The sequence below is a fragment of the Halichoerus grypus genome, chromosome 5 (genome assembly GCF_964656455.1).
Source record: "Halichoerus grypus chromosome 5, mHalGry1.hap1.1, whole genome shotgun sequence".
Taxonomy (NCBI): domain Eukaryota; kingdom Metazoa; phylum Chordata; class Mammalia; order Carnivora; family Phocidae; genus Halichoerus; species Halichoerus grypus.
The window spans coordinates 25,260,886-25,284,697 of NC_135716.1; the positions used below are offsets into that span (position 1 = coordinate 25,260,886).

General features: G+C 35.5%; 1 protein-coding gene and 1 pseudogene across 6 annotated transcripts in view; one reads left to right on the forward strand and one right to left on the reverse strand.

The window, feature by feature from the left end:
• CSMD3 (CUB and Sushi multiple domains 3) overlaps nt 1-23,812 on the forward strand; it is a 1,190,044-nt gene that overhangs the window by 188,949 nt on the left and 977,283 nt on the right. The window lies entirely within an intron of this gene.
• Nucleotides 7,063-7,990, reverse strand: LOC118541744 (homeobox protein NANOG-like; annotated as a pseudogene).

Below are 23,812 nucleotides of genomic sequence, written 5' to 3' on the forward strand. Positions count from 1 at the left end.
GTTTTTCCTTAAAAAATAGTTATGCTCTTTAACAGTTATAATTTAATATCATAAAAAAAACATAGATAAAATAAAATGCAAATATTTTAACAGGAATAATACATAGCATCAATCATTTTGAGTCAATGAATATGCATACTGTATAAGATAAAATTATATTTCCATATAGAGAAATAATTGTTATAAAATCCTATTTTTAGTACTTATTACACAACTCTCAGTTTAAAGATGGATTTTTGGTCATTTTTCCCATACCACATAAGAAAACATAGTTTACAAAATGCATTCAATATTCCAATAAAATTATAATTTTTCTATCTATACAGTATGCTATCTTGTCTAGAATATTCTTTAAATTTTGTATACCTTTTAATCATATTTTTAAAAAGTCAACTTCTAACGCTAATGAATGTGGGAAGTTGTTATCAAAACCTTAATTAATGGAATTCCCCCGTGAGAAAGGGAGACACAAAAAGACACAAAAAGTTTTTTATTTGGTCACAGGTGAAGCAAAGTCATAACAGGAAGTAAATGGGAAATAGATAATAAAAAAACAAAAGGAATGCAGGAAGCTAATCTGAAACAATATTAATTAATAATATTCTTGGAATAACATGTTGATGTTTCCTCGTATGATGAAACGTAAATTGACTTCAAGGCATGGTTTGTGGGGCTTTTAGTATTATTCAGGTAATTAAATGTTCATTAGTTATTGTTCTTTTTATCTAATTATTACATTAATGATAATATTTTCAATTTGTAGTTAAAACAATCGCATCTTCTAAATAGTTTTCCTCATATTCATTTGAAAGTACCATAATTTGGTTGTCTGTCATCTTTGAAGGCACTTACCGATACTTTTGGTTCTTTCACCCTGCTTCCAATTGGAGACTCTATTTCTTATCTTACAAGCAGATCTCTGACAGTTGCTCTTCTGTTCTTAACTGTCAAGCACTAGTCTTCACTGGTTATGCTTCATGCAGTATTTCGTCGTGTCTTTCCATGTCGATGTGTCATAACATTTATTTCTTATAGGGATATTTAAAGGAATTCTGTCCACAAAATGATCATCCTCATCTATATTGGTTTTATATTTATGTTGTGTAATAAATATTGCCACCATTTAGCAGACCTGTACATCACAAATTATAATCTCAGAGTTCTACAGGTCAGACGTCTGGCTCGGTTTTTAGCTCAGATGTCACAAGGCTACAGTCAAGGTATTGGCTAACACTTAGGTGGTCTTAGGTGCTCCACCTAAGACCAGGTTCCTATTCTAAGCTTACTGGTTGCTGGTAGAATTTATTTCCTTATAGTGATTTGATTGAGATCCATATTTTCTTGCTGGGGATTGACCAGGGACTTTGCTCAGTTTTTATAGGCTGCCTGTGGTTCCTTACCATTCCTCCCACAAAAGGCAGTTCACGACGTGGCTTTCTTCCAGCTTAGCTGGAACACATCTGTCTGACTTTACCTCCCTCTCCAGTTGACTAGTAAAGATTCCTGTATAACATAACATAATCACAGGAGTGACTGTCCCACCACCAATGCCAAATAATGTAAGCTAATGAAGAGGGCAACTTTCTCATCATATCCATAGGTTCCACCTGCACTCATGGTGAAAAGGTGGCCCTTGGAGTCCATCTTAAAATTCTGCGTAGTATATCCTGCTGAGTGACTCATTTAAGTGATAGCTAAACATAAGATAGAAAATACAAGGAGAGGAAAAAACAGAAAGTTTGAAGATGCATTTTATAATTAATCAACCTAAGTGGATCCATTCTTTTCCTAAAAAGAGAGAAAATTAATGTATTCTTCACATTTTTTCTCCTTACATTGGTAAATTAATTTCTTTTAGGTTAGTAAATAGTACGTCTTTATATTCTATTGTATAGGGTAGATACAATTTAAATATAATCTTATGATGTGTTTCAGATTCTTATTTTTCAGAAGATCACATATTAATATGAATGTATTTTTTAATGTGGATGTATTTTTTAACATAGCATGTCTTTCTTCTTAGTGAGAAATAAAGGGTAATAGATAAACTTTTAAAGTGTTGAACGTGGTGTTACAAGACCTAATATTTAATGTTGATTTTATCACTCAGATGCTGTGAGGCTCAGTTCTTCAAAATGTAAAATGATTAATATAATACTGATCCTACAAGGTGTTTTGAAGATCCAGGGAGTAAATGATGTAACATTCATGAAGCAGTGTCTAATATGTAAAGATTCAGTAAATGTTAGCTCTGTCAATATTATGTCAATATATAATATTGCATATTATATGTTAAATGCATAATATTGATATATTAGTGAATCCATAATATTAATATATAGTCAACATTATAGATTTGTCATATATCTATATATCCGTTTATATTATAATGCTTGGTGATGACATGTAAACTCTTTGAATTTCCATCTTCTCAAAAGGAATACTGTATCCAGGTATTTGTTTTGCCTTTCTTAGAAAGTTGTTCAAATAAGAAAATAGAAGTGACAATTATCCAAGTGTTATCTGGGCTCAATAATTATGCAGTAGCACCCTAATCTAAGTTTCCCTAGAATCAAAGTGCTAATGGGCAATAATCTATTTTCAATTTGAACCAAAGGAAGAGATGACACTTTTTACACATGCACACACATGCACAGTGCTCTTCCAGTGCCACGGGTCAAAAGAGAAGGAATCCTCTCAGGAGTTGCAGCTCTGAGCTAACAGGTCAGTGCTAGAAACAGAAATGGAGCATGATGAGGCAGTCATTCCCATTGACTTGAAGAGAGAGCACAATGGAAGAATGAAAAGTCTTGTGCAAAATCTAATTATAATACTCATTTTATCAATACAATCCTTTAAGCAAGTGCTTAAACAAAATTTCAAAAGAACTTTATGGATAATTATAAGGACCCTGAAGCAATGAAAAACATCTTTGTACAGATATGGTGGCTAGAAAAGATGATGCCTGGAAACAAAGGTGGCAATATGTGCCAAACTGTGTGTTTTGTTTTGGTCATTTTAATAAATATAATTGTTGTTGTTTTGGTCATTTTGATAAATATAATTATTTTCTTTGAGTGATGAAGGAGTAACAGAAACTACTGACCCATCTGTAAAACTTTATAGTTCAATATCTATATATTGTCAAGAACTGTGAAGGTTCTGAGATTTTGCCCAACTCAAAAGTTAACAAATTAGCCTGGCACAGTTTAATGGATGCTGGCAGAAGACTCAAAACTACTGAGTCAGGGACAAAGACTTACATAGAGTGACACAAATACCCAGATTATCAGCAATTGTTCAGGTTCTCAAAGCCTCAGTTCTCACAGGACAATGAAAAGAGGGCTGGTAAACCTGCTTATGAGGTATTGGAAAACTTGAGAGGCATAAGGAAGATTGTTTCCTAGGACATGTGTATAGTGTTCTACCACTACAGTATCTGGATTCCGTAAATTTTAGATAAATTTCAATCACCTTTTCAAATGCCAAATAAAAGATACTTTTAAGAATCATTTTATAGGGCACCTGAGTGGCTCAGTCAGTTAAGTGTCTGCCTTTGGCTCAGGTCATGATCCCAGAGTCCTGGGATCGAGCCCCGCATCAGGCTTTGTGCTCAGTGGGGAGTCTGTTTCTCTCCCTCTCCCTCTGCCCCACCCCTGCTTGTGCTCTCTCTCAAATAAATAAATAAAATCTTTTTTTTAAAAAAGAATCATTTTATAAAGATCCTTCAAAAGGGTAGATTCTATCTAAAAACTTCAAAATTTGTATTCCTCATATTTAGTATTATTTTAAAAAGCATTTAATAAGCTTTTAGTTAATATTCTATGTATACTTTTGGATAATTTTGAAAATATCATCTGAACATAATGAGTGCTATTTCTTTTCTTCTTTCCCATCTTTTATATTTAGGAGTGTTTTTTTTTTTTTTTAAAGGTTTTATTTATTTATTTGACAGAGAGAGACACAGCGAGAGAGGGAACACAAGCAGGGGGAGTGGGAGAGGGAGAAGCAGGCTTCCCATGGAGCAGGGAGCCCGATGCGGGGCTCAATCCCAGGACTCTGGGATCATGACCTGAGCCGAAGGCAGATGCTTAACGACTGAGCCACCCAGGCGCCCCATATATTTAGGAGTGTTTGTTGAACTATCTTTCCATAGTGTAAGATATACCTATTCCATCATAATTTCATTAGGGTTTCTCCACCTACATTTATTTGGAAAATTGGTCTCTCATTTGTCTTTTTGTACTTTTGTTTGCTTGTTTTATATCAGAGTAGTAGGAGTTTATATGATGAATTGAGTTGATTTCCTAACACAGGTACTACAACATAAATTTCAGATGACTGTAATTAAATTTTAAAAATGAAAATGTAAAGTCCATGAAGAAATACAGCAGAATATTGTCAGCTCATGGGACAGGAAAGCTTTCTAACTACAAAAGCCAAAAGGAAAATATGTCACTAAGGAAAAGATTGATAGATTACACTAAATAAAATGTGAAAGCTGCTGAATTTTTAAAAGTCATCCTTATATTAAAAGGCAAACAAAAATGAAGATTTAAAATTCACAACCTATGGGACAAATATATATGTATATATATATGTTTTATATACAGTATATATAAAAAAACTATTGTCTCTGACATAAAATTTGTAAAAATTATGAATTAAAAATTTGCTAAAAAGGTAAAAATGTTGACAGCATGTAAATAAAAGACTAATTTAACATAAATTTATCATTAACACTAATCTTATGCTTAGAAATAATTTTGGCTTATGGGTAGAGAAAAATAGCAAAATGATTTTCTTGAGCTTAGTAGCCATGAAGAAGAAATAGGAAATAAAGTCAAGGCAATTAAAAATGATATGTGTTCAGATGAGAAATTTATTAAATGAAATCTTTCAAATACGAGTTTTTTAATGTAAGAAGAGAGAATTGATCTATATGAATTTCTTTTCATTATGAGTTAGAGAAAAATTTGACATATGAAAACATAGATGGTATATTTTGATTCATATTGGATAGTACACAGCCTTCTTATAATGTAAATAAGAATTCCCATTTCATTAATTTTTGGAAATTTTGTTTCTTTATATTTCTAATTTTAAGGCAGATTTATCTGTGTGTAGTTTCAAAGGCTCTACATTATTAATTTTTTGCTTCTTCACGTATATTTATTTATTTGTTTGTTTCAAGGTTTTATTTAAATTCTAATTAGTTAACATATAGTGTAATATTAGTTTTAGGAGTAGAATTTAGTGATTTGTCACTTACATATAACACCCAGTGCTCATCACAAGGGCCCTCCTTAATACCCATCACCCATGTAGACCATCCCCCTGCCTGCCTCCTCTTCAGCAACCCTTAGTTTGTTCTCTATAGCTAAGAGTCTGTTTCATGGTTTGTCTCTCTCTCTCTTTTTTCCCCCATGTTCATCTGTTTTGTGCCTTAAATTCCACATATGAGTAAAATAATCTGGTGTTTGTCTTTCTTTGACTTATTTCGCTTAACATAATATACTCTAGCTCCATCCATGCCTTTGCAAAAGGCAAGATATCATTCTTTTTGATGGCTGAGTAATATTCCATTATCTCTCTCTCTCTCTCTCACTGCTTCTTTCTCTATTCATCAGTCTAAATGGACACTTGGGCGCTTTCCATAATTTGGCTATTGTTGATAATGCTGCTATAAACATTGGGGTGCCTGTGTCCCTTCAAATCAGTATTTTTGTATCCTTTGGGTAAATAACCTAGTAGTGCAATTGCTGGATCTTAAGGTAGTTCTATTTTTAACTTTTTGAGGAATTTCCATACTGTTTTCCAGAGTGGCTGCACCAGTTTGTATTCCCACCAACAGTGTAAATGGGTTCTCCTTTCTCTGCATCCTCACCAACACCTATTGTTTCCTATGTTGTTTATCATGATGAAGTCCCACTAGTTCATTTTTGCTTTTGTTTCCCTTGACTCAGGAGACGTGTCTAGTGAGAAGTTTCTATGGCTAATGTCAAAGAGGTTGCTGCCTATGTTCTCTAGGGTTTTGATTGTTTCCTGTCTCGCATTTAGGTTCTTTCATCCATTTTGAATATAGTTTTGTGTATGACATAAGAAAATGGTCCAGTTTCATTCTTCTGCATGTTGCTGTCCAGTTTTCCAAGCACCATTTGTTGAAGAGACTATTTTTTTTTCATTGGATATTTTTTCCTGCTTTGTTGAAGATGAGTTGGACCATATGGTTGTGGTTCATTTCTGGGTTTTCTATTCTGTGTCATTGATCTATGTCTCTGTTTTTGTGCCCCTACCATACTGTCCTTATGACCAAAGCTTGATAATATAGCTTGAAGTCCAGAATTGTGATGTCTCCCAGTTTGCTTTTCTTTTTCTTGAAAGAAATTGCTGTGGCTATTCAAAAGTCTTTTGTGGTTCCATACAAATTTTAGGATTGTGTGTTCTAGCACTGTGAAAAATGCAGGTGGTATTTTTATTTATTTTTATTTTTTATTTTTTTTAAGGGTAAAGTGGGTATTTTATTTAATTGTACTTAAACCTATAAACCACCAATCAGCCAAACTGGTACTATTATCATGATACATTAAAATACAAAACATCTTTCTACAAATACTAGAATAATGAACAAATTAACAGTTCTAGTAAAACATCACAAGGGACAGAGGAAATCAATGAAGCACATTATAGCTTAACCCTTCACCATTAACAATTGAGGTTATTAACAAGAAAAGCCTCACACTCTCGGAAAATACAAATTATCCTTCATCACACATCTTTGTATCTTCACTTCCTATTCTTGAGGTTAGATTCCAGAGTCTAAAGATATCCACATTAGGATTGTATCTAGTTATCTATAGCCAGAAACACCTTTTATCATGTTGTCCATAGCAGCCAATGCTACTGAAACCTCTTTGACTCCAATCGTACCCCCTCAATGGACACAATAAGAATAAAGGGAAACAGAATATCGAGGCAGAGATATATGGGACCCTAAAAGACAAAGCCTAGGAGAAGTAATACAGCCACCGCCCAAATTGAGATCAAATAATATACTCATCATCACACATCTTCAGGCTGTATGTTCACAGAGTAATTTGGGAACAAATCCATTATTTGCTGGGTACTAAAATACTTAGCAGGTTGTTGTATTTTGGCTTTCCCCAGAAGTTTCTAAGATGGACTCCAAATCGCTGATGGAATTTTGCTGGAACTGGATCTGGGGCTGCTGGGATTCCTCTCCACAGTTCTGGAGCTGATTGTTCCAGGCTTGGGGGCACCAGGTTTGACTGGTTCAGGAATGGTTGCTCCAAGACTGGCCGTTCCAGGAGTGGTTGCTCCAAGACTGGCTGTTCCTGGTCTGGTTGCTCCAGTTTGGGTCATTCCAGGTCTGGTTGCTCCATACTGGAAGGTTTCTGGAAGTGTTCCTCAGGTATCCCTGGTGGTAGGAATAGAAGCCTGGGTATTCTGCAGTTGCTGTGCTATTCTGAGTCACACTCTTGCTCTCCTTTGGCCAATGGTTTTTCTGCCACCTCTTACATTTCATTCTCTGGTTCTGGAACCAGGTCTTCACCTGCTTATAGCTAAGGTTCAGAATGTTGGAAAGTTCTTGCATCTGCTGGAGACTGAAGTATTTCTGTCTCTGAAATTGATCATTGAGGACATAGAGTTAGGTCTGAGAGAACAGGGTCCTGATCTTCTGTTTCTTGCCCTGGGCCGTATCTTCCTTCCTCACTGTTCTCTCCTCTCCAGAAATGGGTGGTAGTTTTATCCTGGGACTGGTGGAGGAGTTGGGTCTCTCCTGAGCAAGCAGATCCATGGAGGAAGGAAGAGGAGAGATGGTCTCTGCGTGGGGTGTCTCAGCAGATGACATTCGCAGGGACGCATAATTTTCTTCAGGCCCATAAATCTCAGGCATTAGAGAAGAGTCCCTAGAACTGGGTGCTTCGGGGCCAGGTGGGCATTGGGGCAGAGCTGGATCTGCACTCATGTTGGTGAGTTGAGGGTAGACGGGGGGTGGGGTGGGGGTGGGGGGTGTGAAGAGCGAGACTTAAGAAAGGCCCAGGCTTATGGATCTAGGTGGAATTGCTGAGAGGAGTAGGAAGACCTCCAGATGTTAAGAGTCTGAGAAAGACAGGATGAAGTTGGTCACCACTGCAATAGTAAGAGACAACCAGCCCAATGGAGCCAAAGGTGAAGATTTTGGAACGCAGGTGGTATTTTTAAAGGGATTGCATTAACTGTGCAGATTGCTTTGGGTACTATGGACATTTTAACAATATTTGTTCTTCCAATCCATGAGCATAGAATGTTTTTCCATTTCTTTGTGTCATCTTCAATTTCTTTCATGAGTTTTCTATAGTTTTCGGAGTACAAGTCTTTCACCTTTTTGGTTAGGTTTGTTCCTAGGTATCTTATGGTTTTTAGTGCAATTGTAAATAAGATCAGTTCCTTGATTTCTCTTTCTGCTGCTTCATTATTGTATAGAAATGCAACAGATATCGGTAAGTTGATTTTGTATCCTGTGACTTTACTGAATTCATGTATCAGTTCTAGCATTTTTGGTGGAGTCTTTGGGGTTTTCTACATAGAGTACCATATCATCTGTGAACAGATAAAGTTTGACTTTTTCCTTGCCAATTTGGATGCCTTTTATTTCTTTTGGTTGTCTGATTGTTGAGGCTAGGATCTCCAGTACTATGTTAAACAACAATGGTGAGCATGGACATCACTATCTTGTTTCTGACCATAGAAGAAAAGCTCTCAATTTTCTCCCATTGAGGATTATGTTGGCTGTGGGTCTTTTGTATATGACCTTTATGATGTCGGGCTACATTCTCTCTATCCCTACTTTGTTGAAGGCTTTTATCAAGAATGGATGCTGTACTTTGTCAATGCATCCTGCAATCCAACTCTTTCTGCATCTACTGAGAGGGTCATATGGTTCTTATCCTTTCTTTCATTAGTGCGGTGTATCACATTGATTGATTTGTGAATATTGAACCACACTTGCAGCCCAGGAATAAATTCCACTTGACTGTGGTACTGTTGGATTCAACTTGCTAGTACTTTGTTGAGAATTTTTGCATACATTATTAATTTAATTTAAGAAATAGTCTGAAAGACTGTTGGATTACATTTTAATTATTTTTAAATTATTTAATTATGACCATGTATTATTTCATTGTGCTCTCTTGAGTCAAACTGATATAATTTTATTTAAAATGGAAAATATGCTGGGCGCCTGGGTGGCTCAGCTGGTTAAGCGACTGCCTTCAGCTCAGGTCATGATCCTGGAGTCCCTGGATCGAGTCCCACGTCGGGCTCCCTGCTCAGCGGGGAGTCTGCTTCTCCCTCTGACCCTCTTCCCTCTCGTGCTCTCTCTCATTGTCTCTCTCAAATAAATAAATAAAATCTTTAAAAAAAAAAAAAATAAAAAAAAAATAAAATGGAAAATATGCTAACAATATCAGTAACTCAAATTTTATATTTTTCTAATAAACCATGTATGTCATTTTACCAGAAATTGATTACAAAAATACTGAAGTATGTTTATCACACAAACTAAATTTTTTCATGGAGGTCTACTTCAAATTTGTATTATATTTGTATTTTTTTTTTTGTTCAAAAAATTTATTTATTTGAGAGAGAGCAAGCGAGTTTGAGAAGGGGGGCAGAGGGAGAGGGAGAGGAAGAGAATCTCCAGGAGACCCCCTGCTGAGGCCCGAGTGGAGGCACAGCTCAATCCCAGGACCCTGAGATCATGACCTGAGCCTAAACCAGGAATCCTATGTCTAATTGACTGAGCCACTTAAGTGCCCCTAAATTTTTTTTAAATTAACTAATTAATTTTCTTTTTTTTAGTAATCTCTACATCCAACCTGAGGCTCAAACTCATGACCCTGAGATCAAGAGTTGCATGCTCTTTTTTCACTGAGCCAGCCAGGCACCCCAAGTTGTCATTTTAGACTCAATGTCCATCTGAAATTGATAAATGAAATTTATCATAGTACATGACCAGTTAAAAACTTGGAGTGTGAAACTCAGCACTACCTCATATGCTTCATTCTATATAAACATATATGACAGACGTTGATAACAGCACAGTTTTAAATAAATCCTAAAGATTTACATGACTTGAATCCTTTACATCTATTTTGATTTTTTCATGTTAGCATGTCTGTTAAATAGTCTTTATTATTCTGTTCACATTTTTTGCCAGTTGACCAAAAAATTGTTTGAAATACACTTTGCAAATGTGTTATAACACTACTGCATTAAGAAAAATAAATACAAATCTAAATTGATGTGATTTTACTAGATACTTGAATGAATCTTAGGATCAACAAAAGTTCTCTAAAGCATTTCTGGGGAAGTGTGTGGAATCATAGTATGAATAAATCAACAATCCTTCAATTATTATGGAGGATTGCATAATAACATTAGAGTAGAAATATAAAATATTTATCACTACATAGAAATGCTAGAATACTCTTTATTGTAAAAATACTTATATTTACTAAGAAATCTTAATTACTTGATGTAAAAAATAATATTGTAATGATGTAAATGTTTATAAATGTAAATGGAATGAACGATTAGAAAAAAAGTAAATTATATTGCTAGAGTAAACCAATTCCATTGTTTACTAATTATGTGTTAATGAAAAATCCTTTGACTTAGGCCATGGAACAAAAGTTTGTTAGAATTTAAAGATTGAAAAGGATGATAATTCTGACTCAGTTCAGGGTTTCCCACCTTTGGGGTATATGGCTATATGTATGTGTGAAATTAGGAACACGATGGAACCTTGGTAGGACAAACCCTCTACTTGTAGAGTTTTTTGTCAGTGTTGTTTGTTGGTTTGTTTTACTTTGTGACTTTTTTTCTGCAATTGTCTTCTGTGCCATGTATCACCAATTCTTTTCTAATAAATATGTCTCATTATTTTCCATAAAGGGATATAGTATTAGTTCTCCTCTTAGATAAACAAAAACAAACACATAAACTTCTCGTGGTGCTGCTTTACCTTCAGGCTTTGCTCCATTTCTTTGGTCCTCCTTTCATAAAAATTTCTCACAACGTTGTCTATATGTTCTTTGGTCACCTTCTTCACTTTTAATCTCACCTTTTCAAATATGCTTTGATTAGGGCCTTGCTTCCACCATTCAGTTGAATCTATTACTGTTAAGGTCACCAGTAGTAGAAACATGGTGAGATTTAAAGGTCAGTTCCCAAATTGTTCTTCCTTTCTTCAGCATTGAACACATCCTGCATATCAGCTCTCCTTAAAACATTTTCTTTGCTTGCTTGTCTGGATGCCCTCTTTTCCCACTGATTTCTCCCTAACATACCTTCATTCTTTAGACCCCTGGGGAGGTTCTCCTGCTTTTCACTTGTAGATACTGGACTACTACAGGGCTCAGTCTTTGGCCCTCATCTCTGTCTATACCCATTTCTATGAGATCCAATTTCTCTAGTGTCTGAAAGAAGCACAGGTTCTCTGAAGATGCTTAATCATTTAGGCATTTCTGTGGAGCAATCAGAAAACCTCAAGGGCATGAAGAATAAATGTTTGTTCTTCAGGCTTCAGAAAGGGTTGGTTTGGTTACTCTGGTGATCTAGGCCGAACTCACTCATGTTTGTCCCTGTTGGTTAACCTTGTTGACATCTGTTACCCCAAACTAAGGTTATTTGGCAAAACTCAAGACTCTCATCCACTAACAGGATGTTTTAGGCATGTTCTCATGCTATCACAGAGGTGCAAACGTGTCAAAATGGGAATGGAGGCTCCTTTTCAAGCTCTGCACGATTCAGTCTACTAACATCCCATTGGCTAAAGAGTCACATAAAGAAGCCAACGATCAGATCAGGAGGGCATGACAAAGTTACATGGCAGCGGGCATGTATAAAAGGGGGTGGAATAAAGAAATGGTGACATTGTTGCAATTATCTTAGTATAATTGCTCATTTCATTTTCTAACCTGATGTCTTCCTGAATTCCAGATTGTCTCATCCCCATGTCTTTCCCAACAAATAAATATTTTAGTGGTTTCAATGGGAGTTGGAGTTTGTTGCAGCTAAACTATCCTACTTTTCCTCCTGGCATGTGGTCAAAATTGACATCAATCACTTTTCATAGGTTGAAATAAAAATCAGCTGAAGGTGTTTCTTTACTCCACCTTGTTAGTCTCACTTTTTATTATTAGGAAAAAGTCCCATTCTGCATATTATAAAATTCTTCAATATTTCCAATTGTTGGCTTCGGACAACATTAAATTATAAGATTTTCTAGTGAGCAGATTATGACTGAGCCTGTTGCGCCAGCTTCGACTATAGTGAGACAATTAGCTAGCTTTGCAGCTGTCACTAGCTCTGGATCTGGGGAAATAATGGGTAAGCATTGATGGGGAGCGTGAAATTCTTTATATTTAAATTATCACAGATCCAAATCTAGTGATAAGAATCTGTAGGATACCTCTTAAGTGTCTTATATTCTTTAAGAAAACAAACATTTTGGATGTGCATTATACTTTCCATTGACTTTTTCCCGGTCACGAGTCTATTTTAAAAATACTATATTTAGCCACAAATAAAGAATAAAATATTTGTTATTTCATAATCTGAAGTTCACATTTTTACTTCTGCTTCTAGTTTCTTCCTGCAGTTGCTTTTCCTGAAATCTCCTTGTCTCTGGATTCACTAACAGCTTGTGGTACACTCATACAGCACATTTCTCCTTGTTTGGGTAATTGCATCTTTTGATGTATTATTTACCACAGTAAAAATTCATGTTAGACAAAGAATCAGAGGCCTAAATAATGACACAGTGTATGCATAAATTAATTGCTTTGTTTCTACTTTAAATTAGTTAATTTATTATCAACACAGTATAATATAAATGATATATTATTGTAATTAAGTATTTTTAGGAAACATATTTACAGACAAATATTAGACATGACCATTTCTTTTTTTTTTTTTAAAGATTTTATTTATTTATTTGACAGAGAGATAGCGAGAGCAGGAACGCAAGCAGGGGGAGTGGGAGAGGGAGAAGCAGGCTTCCCGCCGAGCAGGGAGCCCGATGTGGGACTCGATCCCAGGACCCTGGGATCATGACCTGAGCCGAAGGCAGACGCTTAACGACTGAGCCACCCAGGCGCCCGACATGACCATTTCTTAACAGTGATAGAATCTGTGTATTTTCAGTTTTAAAATCTCTGTAGTTTCAGTATTTTTTATGGATTTGGAATATACACTGAATTTTTAAAAAAGATTTTATTTATTTATTTGAGAGAGAGGGAGCATGAGCAGGGATGGAGGTGAGGGGCAGAGGGAGAAGCAGGCTCCCCGCTGAGCAGGGAGCCTGAGCAGGGCTCAATCCCAGGACACCGGGATCATGACCTCAGCTGGAGGTAGATTCTTAACCGATTGAGCCACACAGGTGCCCCTAGAATATACACTATTTTTTAAAATTTTTCTGTTCTCCCCTCATTAGTAGGACTAAACATGGTAATTGTATAATTTTTTATCCCCACAAAGTAATGATTTCAAGACTAATATACAATGAAGGTAATTGTTCCCATTGGTGATCAGATGGTAAAACAAAAAATTGTGACATTTTAGCCTCACCATAAACCAAACACACTCAGATACAAAATAGAAAAAAACGTTGCTTCATCGTTGTTTTACCACAAAATCTTACATTTATAGCTCTTCATAGTTGCTACAGGATACTCACAGAAATATAATCACATATGCTCTTCTTAATTTCCAGTGCAGTAAACATTCTCCATTTCATAACTTTAAAACACACACACATGCACATACATACACACATAAAAAACAAGTGAAGAATCAGAGATCAGGTAAGCTTCAATAGTGCATGATAACAGAGCTATGATCTAAAACATAGTCTCAATCTCGAGTTCAATTCTCTTTCCCATATTTAATGAAGAACCTCAAATATCCACATTTTACATTTACACATTCTAAGATGTTATTGTTGCTCAGCATTTAAGTACTAAAAAAGGAATCATGTCTTTTATCTAATCAATTGTCCTAGAACTCCCAATTGAAAGCATGACCATATATGAAACAAAAAACAAGAAAATCTCATGCTTTTTTACCTTTTCATCTTCATCTCCTGTTCTCCCACTCACATTCTAGAATCCAGACTTCTTGAACTACTCACTTTTCCAAATGTGTAATGCCTTCACTCACTTGGTGTTCAAGCACTTATTCTTGAATGAATATTTGGATGAGTGAACACATGCATGCCAACTGTGATCCATGACTTCAGTATTGTGTGTTGCTAGAAAAGAAATATGATCTGAATTGTTGAATATAAAAAGATGCCTTAAAGTTTCAGGTAAATTATAATTCTTGGGATTTTCACTACAGTTCCATTTTTACTTCTTTATTTTAAAAAAGAAATAAGGAAGTTGTCTCCATTCTGACATATAGAAATTCAATTATGACTCCCTCTTTGACGATGGGTACTGTTACTTAATGTTGTAAGGGAATTTCTAAATCCATCCTTAAAAGTCTGGGTGGAATTTAATAGCCTTTCCAATGGCCAAATTCATTTTTATGTTAATGGGGCATTTGGTTGAAACTAATGGGTCCTTAGTCTTCTGTGAATAGAAGGCTGTGATAGCAGCCCTCACAAATGACTTGAATTAGGTGCAATGTTTGAACATTCTAAGCTGTATTTTTAATACCTTTATAAAATTTGGAGTGAATTATGGAGTGCTAGGACTAGCTATACTCTGGGAACATTTCTAATGCATGTGTATCTAGACTTTTTATAATTTTACTTAACCTTTTGAGTACGGGTTTCATTCTTTTTCCATAAAGGACTAAAATTAAAAAGGATTCTGGAATATTTCCTGTATTCAACTTTAATTCCCCAGTGTGCACTAAGCACACAGAAAATTTTAGAAGGATGAAATACTAAATTAGCTATATTATTTTCTGATTAGTTGAAAATAGGGACAAAATTTAGAATAATAAGTCTAGTTTTTTGGTTAAAAACTAAGAAAAGAGAATATAATTTATTAACATTTGATTCAACGAAGTTAATTTAAAAAATTTTTTAAGTTTTTATTTTAATCACCCAGTGCTCATCATGACAAATGCACTCCTTAATCATCATCACATATTTGACCCATCACCCCCACTTCCTCCCTGGTAACCATCAGTTTGTTCTCTAGGGGTCTGTTTCTTGGTTTGTGTCTCTTTCTTACTCCTTTGCTTCTTTGCTTTGTTTCTTAAATTCTACATATGAGTGAAATGTATGGTATTTGTCTTTCTCTGACTCACTTATTTCACTTAGCATTATACTCTCCAGCTCCATCCATGTTCTTGCAAATGGCAAGATTTCATTTTTTATAACTGAATAATATTCCATTGTATATATATACCACCACATCTTTAACCATTCATCAATCCATGGATACTTGGGCTGCTTTCATAACCTGCCTATTGTAAATAAAGCTGCTATAAACATAGGGGTGCATGTATCCCTTTGAATTAGTGTTTTCATATTCTTTGGATAAATACCCAGTAGTGCAATTGCTGAATGGTAGGGTAGTTCCATTTTTAACTTTGTGAGTTACCTCCAAACTGGTTTCCAGAGTGACTGCCAGCAGTTTTCATTCCCACCAACAGTGCAAGAGGGTTTCTTTTTCTCTACATCCTTACCAACACCTGTTTCTTGTGTTGTTGATTTTAGTCATGCTGACCGGAATGAGTTGATATTGTATTATAGTTTTGATTTGCATTTTCCTGATGATAAGTGATGATGAGCATCTTTTCATGTGTCTGTTTGCCATCTGGATGTCTTTGGAGAAATGTCTGTTCATGTCTTCTACCCATTTTTAATTGGGTTATATGTTTTTTGGGTGTTGAGTTTTATAAATTCTTTATATATTTAGGATACTAACCCTTTACCAGATATGTCATTTGCAGATATGTTCTCTCATTCCATAGGTTAACTTTTAGTTTTGTTGATTGTTTCCTTTGGCATGCAGAATCTTTTTATTTTGATGAAGTCCCAATGTTTATTTTTCTTTTGTTTCCCTTGCCTCAGGGGCCCTATCTAGAAAAAAGTTGTTATAGCCCATGTCAGAGAAGTTTCTCTCTGTGCTCTCTTTTAGAATTTTTATGGTCTTAGGTCTCAGATTTGGGTCTGAATTCATCTATTTTGAATTTATTTTTGTTTATGGTATAAGAAAGTGGTCCAGGTTCATTCTTTTGCATGTTGCTGCCCAGTTTTCTCAACACCATTTGGTGAAGAGATTGTTTTTTTCCCACTGGTTAGTCTTTCCTGCTTTGTGGAAGATTAATTGACCATATAATTGTGGGTTTATTTCTGGGTTTTCTATCCTGTTTTATTCAATGTGTCTATTTTTGTGCCAGTACCATACTGTTTTGATTACTACAGCTTTGTAATATAACTTGAAGTCTGGAATTGTGATGCCTCCAGCTTTGCTTTTCTTTTTCAAGATCCCTTGGCTATTCGGTTTTTTGTTTGTTTGTTTGTTTGTTTTGTGGATCTACACAAATCATTTCTTCTAGTTCTATGAAAAATGCTGTAGGTATTTTGATAAGGATTCATTAAATGTGTATTGTTTTCTTTTTTTTTTAAAGATTTTATTTATTTATTTGACAGAGAGAGAGAGAGCACAAGCAGGGTGAACAGTAGAGAGAGAGGTAGAAGCAGGGTCCCCACCAAGCAGGGAGCCCAATGCGGGACTTGATCCCAGGACTCTGGGATCATGACCTGAGCTGAAGGCAGAGGCTTAACCATCCGAGACACCCAGGGGCCCCAGGATTGTTTTCTTAATTTCTCTTTCTGTTGCTTCATTTTTGGTGTATAGAAATGCAGCAGATTTCTGTAGATTTATTTGTATCCTGCAACTTTATGGAATTCATTTATCAGTTCTGGCAGTTTTTTTGGTAGAGTCTTTTGGGTATTTTGTATATAATATCATGTCATCTGCAAATAGTGAAAGTTTTACTTCTTACCTATTTGGATGCCTTTTATTTGTTCTTGTTATCTGATTGCTGTGGCTAGGACTTCCAGTACTATGTTGAATAAAAGTGGTGAGAGTGGACATCCTTGGGTTTTTTTTTTCCTGGCCTTAGGGGAAAAGATCATATGGTTCTCATCCTTTCTTTTATTAATGTGGTGTATCACATTCATTGATTTGTGAATACTGAACCACACTTCCAACATGGGAATGAATCCCACTTGATCATGATGATTTTTTTAATGTATTGTTGGATTCAGTTTACTAGTATTTTATTGAGAATTTTTGCATCCATGTTCATCAAAATTATTGGCCTGTAGTTCTCTTTTTTGTGGTGTCTTTCTCTGGCTTTGGTAACAGCGTAATGCTGGCCTCATAGAATGAAATTTTCCTTCTCTTTATATTTTTTGGAATAGTTTGAGAAGAATAGGTATTATCTCTTCTTTAAATGTTTGGTAAAATTTGCCTGTGAAGTCATCTGGTCTTGGACTTTTGTCTGCTGGGAGTTTTTTTTTTTTTTTTTTTTAACTACTGATTCAATTTCTTTGCTGGTAATCAGTCTGTTCAAATTCTCTTTCTTTCTTCCTGTTTCAGTTTTGGTAGGTTATATTTTTCTAGCAATTTATCCATTTCTTCTAGGTTGTCCAATTTGTTGCCATACAGTTTTTCATAATATTCTCTTATAATTGTTTGTATTTCTGTGGTATTACATGTTATCTCTTTCTCATTTGTGATCTTATTAATTTGGGTCCCTTTTTTTTCTTGATAAGTCTAGCTAGAGGTTTATCAATTTTACTGATTTTTTTTTTCAAAGAACCATTTCCTGGTTTCATTGGTTCTATTGTTTTGTTTTGTTTTTAGTTTATATTTCATTTATTTCTTCTCTAATCTTTATATTTTTCCTTCCTTCTGCTGGCTTTAGGCTTTGTTTGTTGTTCTTTTTCTAGCCTCTTTTGGTGTAAGGTTAGGTTGTTTGAGATTTTTCTTGCTTCTTTAGGTAAGCCTGTATTGCTATAAACTTCCCTCTTAGAACTGCTTTTTCTGTATCACAAAGGTTTTGAAGTACTGAGTTTTCATTTTCATTTATTTCCATGTACTTTTTAAAGTTTCTTCTTTCATTTCCTGGTTAACCCATTCATTGCTTAGTAGCATGTTATTTAACTTCTATGTATTTGTGTTCTTTCCAGATTTTTTTCTCATGGTTGATTTCTAGTTTCATAGTGTGGTCAGAAAATATGCATGGTATGAATTCAATCTTTTTCAATTTGTTGAGTCTTGTTTTGTGGCCTATATATTCTGAAGAATGTTCCATGTGTACTTGAAAAGAAAGTGTATTCTGCTGTTTTAGGGTGAAGTGTTCTGAATAGCTCTGTTAAATCCATCTATTCCAGTGTGTCATTCAAAGACATTATTTCCTTGTTGATTTTCTTTTTAGATAATCTATCCATTGATTTAAGTGGGGTGTTAAAGTCCCCTACTATTCTTGTATTATTATCAGTGAGTTCCTTAGTATTTGTTATTAATTGTTTTATGTATTTTTGTGCTTCCAAGTTGGGCTCATAAATATTTAGTTATTTTATCTTCTTGTTGGGTGGTCCCCTTTATTACTACATAGCGTCCCTCTTTGTCTCTTGTTTTAAAGTCTATTTTGTCCAATATAAGTATTGTGACTCCTGCTTTCTGTTGACATCCATTTGCATGATAGATGTTTCTCCATCCTCTCACTCTCAATCTGCAGGTGACTTTAGGTCTAAGATGAGTCTCTTGTAGGCAACATATAGATGAGTCTTGTTATTTTATCCATTCTGTCACCCTATGTCTTTTGATTCATGTGTTTAGCCCATTTACATTCAAAGTAATTTTTGATAGATATGCACTTATTGCCATTTTATTATTTGTCTTGTGGTTGTTTTTGAAGATTTTCTCTGATCTTTTGTCTTTCTCCCTTTCATCACCTGTTGGTTTTCTTTAGTAATATATTGGATTTCTTTCTCTTTATCTTTGCATATTTATTAGTGGTTTTTGATTTGTAGTTACCATTCAAGTTGTATATAACTTCTTCTGCAGACAGCCATCTATATTAAGTTTATAGTCATTTAAGTTTGAACCCATTCTTTACTCCTCCCTTTTCCACAATTTTGGTATATCGTGTGATATTTTACATCCTTTTATTTTGTGAGTTCCTTGACTGATATTTTGCAGAAGTAATCATTTTTTACTGCTTTTGTGTTTCCTACCTTCATACTGCCTCTTTTGTTTTTCTTTTCCCCACTCAGAGAGTGCCCTTTAATATTTCTTGCAGGGCTGGTTTAGTGGTCATTAACTCTTTTAGTTGTTGTTTGTCTGGGAAACCCTTTTTCTATTCTGAATGATAGCCTTGCTAAATAGAGCATTCTTGGCTGCCGGTTTTCCCATTCAGCATGTTGACTATATCATGCCACTTCTTTGTGTCTTGGAAAGTTTCTGCTGAAAAATCCACTGATAGTCTTATGTGGTTTCTTTCCCTCCTGGATCTGGATATCTGTTTCTTTCCCCAGAGTAGGGAAATTTTCAGCTATTATTTTTTCAAATAAATTCTATGCACCCCCCTTCTTTCTCTTCTTCTTCTGAGATTCCAATAAGATGAATGTTATTACATTTAATGGAGTCACTGAGTTCCCTAAGTCTATTCTTGCTGTGCATAATTCTTTTTTTCCCTCTCTTTTGTTCAGTTTGATTACTTTCCATTACTCTGTATTCTAGGTCATTAATTCATTCCTCTGCTTTTTCCAGCTGGCTGTTCATTCCATCAAGCCTGTTTCATTTCATATATTGAGCTCTTTATCTCTGCTATATTATTCCTTATCTCTGTGTTAATGGTCTCATTGATGACCTCCACTCTTTTCTCAAGTCCAGTGAGTATCCTTATGATCATTGCTTTAACTCTTCTATCAGTCATGTACTTATATCTGTTTTGCTTAGATCTCTGGCCGTGGGCTTGTCCTGTTCTTTCTTTTGGGACAAATTCCTCTGTCTTCTCATTTTGTCTAAGTCTCTGTGTCTGTTTCTGTGTGTTAGGAATCTCAGCAATGTCTCCTGTTATTGAGGGTAATGGCTTTATGGCAAAGAGGGACCTCTTTATAGGTAGTGCCTCGGTAGTATAGTGTCTTCTCTTCCTCAGGACTTGGGGCTTCTGGGAGTGTCTCCAATATCTTCATACACTCTTTGCCTATTGTGAACAATGTTTGGGCCCTGGCATGAATATGGCACATTTAATTAGATGTGCTCTGATCTGCTTGTGAAATGAGATTTATCACCCCTGCCACTGGAACTGAGGTTGATTTCTGGGATATTTAGGATACTTTGAGAGTTATTAGTTGTTTTGTTGGGACAGGTGAGCCTAGGGTCCTCCTTCTAGACTATCTTCCCCTCTCCTGAATTTTTTAAGCTCGTTAAAATTCCACAGATTTTGAAATGTTCCCTGGACAAATAGTCAATGGTATGTACATGACTGGGAGGGGCAGATCCACTGGAGCTTAGGAGACAAGGCTTAGAGTAAGCAAGTTAGGTAGTGAGTGTCAGCACTGCACTGGTTTCCACAGGTGGCTCTGTGCTTATGCAGAGGGGCAGGAGAGAGAAATGGTGTCCTCCAGTTCCTTTGTTTTTGGAGGGGTCTCTCTGAGAATCCTGTCTCTCTGAGACATTCTCTGAGATGAGCAACTCACCTCCCCATTGTGTGCCCCAGAGGCTCTTCAGATCGCTGTTTCCACACTGTATGATTGTGAGCTGTTTGCCTTCCTTTTTTTCCAAGAGCAGCCCCAATGTCTTCCTCTCTCAAAGCCCAGCATGCTGATTTTTAAAACTCTAGGTTTTAAACCCTGCTGGTTGCTCCTCTCACTTTCCAAGCCAATTGCTTTGGCGATTTGTTTTCCTGGTGTACTCCCCTGTGTGCTAGTCTATCTCCAGCCCTTCTCCACCACTGTGGCTACCTCCCCACTACAGTGACCATGATCTGTTTCTCTCCCAAGCTGTGTCTCCACACTTCCTACCTTCTTCAAAGTGGCTTCTTCTTTACCTTTACTTGTGGAGTTTGTTTTGCCAGTTTTCAGGTTGATTTCTGGGATATTTAGGATACTTTGAGAGTTATTAGTTGTTTTGTTGGGACAGGTGAGCTTAGGGTCCTCCTACTAGACTATCTCTCCTGAAGTTAATTTTTTAAGCTCATTAAAATTCCACAGATTTTGAAATGTTCCCTGGACAAATAGTCAATGGTATGTACATATTTTGTCAGACCATTTTTTAAAAAAAATTTAATTAATTAATTTATTTCAGAGAGAGAGAGAGCAAGAGAGCAAATGAGCATGGGGGGAGGGGCAAAGGGAGAGGGACAAGCAGACTCCCTGCCAAGCTGGGAGCCTGACATGGGGCTCAATCCCAGGACCCCAGGATTATGACATGAGCTGAAGGCAGATGCTTAACCAACTGAGCCACCCAGGCACCCCCTATCAGACCATTTTTTAAAATTCTTAAAGAGTCTGTTTGATATTAGATACCCTGATCCTAATAAGTTTCATGATCTTCAAAAAGTTAAATATGTTTCTAACCTTCAGATATAAAATAAGGAGGCCTGACTAAATGGCTTCAAAAATATCGTCCGTATATTAATTCCTATGAACTTTAATTTAATAGGAAGGGAAAGAGTGCTAGATTTTCCCCAGCATTATTAGGGCATGATTGACCAAAATCATATATATGTAAGGTGTGTAATGGGATATTTTGATATAATATACATTGTGAGGGGACTATCATACTCAAGCTAATCAACATATTTATCATGGAGAGGTAAATTATTGAATATGCTAAACTTTTTGAAAAAGATGGGATAGAAAAGTATAACTGTGGCATAATGGAGGAGTTTGTTCATTTTTTAGAGGGATGTTGGACAATTTCAAGAAATTCTCAGTGTTTAATCATGGTGAGTTGCTACAGGATGAGGAAGACAGGAGCCCAAAGCAAGAGACAGGCTATAGCTCAGCAGACATATTGGAAAATGTACAGTTGAAGTCAAGCAGGGTATGGAGAGTCAGATCACATTCAGGATATTAAAACGGATTTTGTACTCTGAATAGTATATCAATTTGGGTGTTTGCAGGTCTAAAGTGGGTGAAGTATATGGAAAATCATGATATCTAATTGCAGAGTAACAGACCACGTCAGGCATAAGGAAAGACCTGTAGTTTTTTTTTTTTTTTTTTAGTTTCATTTATATTGAAATATAATTGACAAAATTGTAAGAATCATATCTGAAAGAAAAGTCGTATATCTAGATCCTAAAATCAGAGACAGGTATGGCACATAAACTGACACAGTGAGGATATAAATTTCAGTCCACAAGCAGGAGCTAAATGTGTTTTCTAGCATTCTTTGTGTATGATGGTAAGCTTTGAAATGCTTATAAGTGGAAATATAACATTTTCACTACATGTTGCAAGGATCATGACCCATGAAAACCTCTCACAAAAGGAAGAAATGAGGTAGGAGAAAAGGTAGGCCTTAAGGGAGATGAGCAAATGGATCAGTGTCATCAGGAGAAGAAATGTGAAATAGTTGGAATTAAATATCATATTAGAGATGGTTTTACAGTTAGAAAGTGAAGGAGGGGAAAATGGAGAATTACAGAGTAGTGAAGTTCAAGAGAAAAACTAACCTTAAACTGATCTTCAGGCAGAGAAATATGAAAAGAATGTCAATTGTACTTGCCTAAAGAGGAAATTATAGCACTATCTAAAGGTCTATCATTACAGTAGAGAAATGAAAGAGCAGAAAGAAAATTTGACATAGAACTGATAAGAAAAAGCATTAGTTGGTTTTGCCACCTGACCTCTCCTGATGTTCCAGCATTCCCTGTGGTGAGGACCACAGAACTATCAGGTGTATCTCCTTGGAAGCAATCTGAGTCCTGGTTTGGAAACTATGATGTGATAACTTCAATGCATGCATTTCTTTGGTTCATATCTGGACTTATATTTGGCTTTGCTTTTAGTTTAACATCCACATTATTGATCTATGTTCTAGTAATGAGAACTAAGTTCCTGTTCTATTGGGTCAGGGAGTCCTGCTCTAAACCATCTAGTTTCATTCTCCTCAAACTGAACACTCTTTTCCTTATGTCCCCAATTTTACAGAATGCCTTTTATTCTTTATTTATCTTTATTCTTTGTTTATCCTGACTTTCTACTATTGGGGCTTTTGTAATCTGTTGATATGATATAGGGAGCTAGTGCCAAGTTCAGGTGCCTTTCTTTCCTGTTTCGTCTGCCCACCACTGTTGAAATTCTTATATCTACCTGCAGTATATCTCCCTGTGATGTTTGTGGTTTGAGGAAAAGAACTTAAAATTTTAGTAAAAGATGGACATTTAGACATTGAAATGTAATATTATTCTATCAAAGGATTTCCCCCAACTTTTAAGTTTGATATAAAAAATGAAATTGAATTAGTCATAGTAGAGAAGACCACAGAGAGTGGGCAAAACTTGGAAAGATGAAAATGGTGTTTTTTTTTTCTTTGTCCTATTGAGTTTCAGTTAGTGGTAGAACATCTCACCTATTATTTTCAAGTTTCTGAATGTAGAATATTGAAGGAAATGAAAAAAAGGTGAAATATGAGATTTTAAAATAATTAGAAAAGATTAAAGAGAATTAAATTGACATTTGGTCTTTTTTCTACAGAATTATAACTTCATGGGCACTTAAGGAAAAAAATAGAGAGAAAAAGAAATTTAAGCCTTTGTG